The sequence below is a fragment of the Biomphalaria glabrata genome, chromosome 13, assembly GCF_947242115.1.
Source record: "Biomphalaria glabrata chromosome 13, xgBioGlab47.1, whole genome shotgun sequence".
Taxonomy (NCBI): domain Eukaryota; kingdom Metazoa; phylum Mollusca; class Gastropoda; family Planorbidae; genus Biomphalaria; species Biomphalaria glabrata.
This window is the reverse complement of record NC_074723.1, coordinates 13,330,068-13,330,931: the sequence shown is the minus strand read 5'-3', so window position 1 is coordinate 13,330,931 and position 864 is coordinate 13,330,068.

Genomic DNA, 864 nt, shown 5'->3' with positions numbered 1-864 from the left:
GTGCACAGGACTAACAGTAGTTTCGCAGAAAAAAGAAATTTGTACGTGTTTTCATAAACTATAAAGATCTAGATAGTCTATTGAATATTATTATGCTGGGGAAAATTAATAATATAGATCTAGATTTAGAATCTACATTCTAAGTCTAAATTTAATCTCTTTTTTTTTTATGTAATATTTGTTTATATTCTAATTATTAATTTTATTACATAGCAGTCCCCCCCCCCCTTTTTCCTTTTTCTATCCACGCAGGTGATCTATCAAAATATTCAAAAAGGAACGGCAAATGCTGATACAGTTTATCTATAGATGGTCTACTATCTAGATCTAGACTATAGCACTATAGTTCTTAGTAATATGAGACCTATCAACAATTTACCCCTCCCCATTTTTTTTTTTTTTTTTTGACTTTCGTGGTTGGGTGCTGTGACGGTTCATACGTCCACGTATTCCCGCCAGCGGCTGTTCTTAGCAGAATACCAAGAGAGACGTCCAGCCAGCTTTTCTTTGGACTGTCCTTTCTTCGTGCCTCCTCCAATGTAGTCCTCATTTTTCAAAGTGAGTCATGTCTTAATAATTACAATATGACCAAACCAGCTGAGATTTCGTTTCTTCGCAGCCTCCTTTTTGACAGCCAGCTTAATGCCAAAGTACAAACTCGTTTGTGCTCTTTTCCTGGTATCTGATACCCAGCAGATTTCTGTACTCTCAAAGGCTTGGATTCTTTTCTTTCAGCCTCAGCATTCAACTTACACAATATAGGCCTATTGGGGAAGAAAACAGCTGACGAAGAATAAAGTTTATATTTTACACGGAAGAGGATGTTACTCTCCCAGACGTTTCACAATCCCACTTCTGACACCA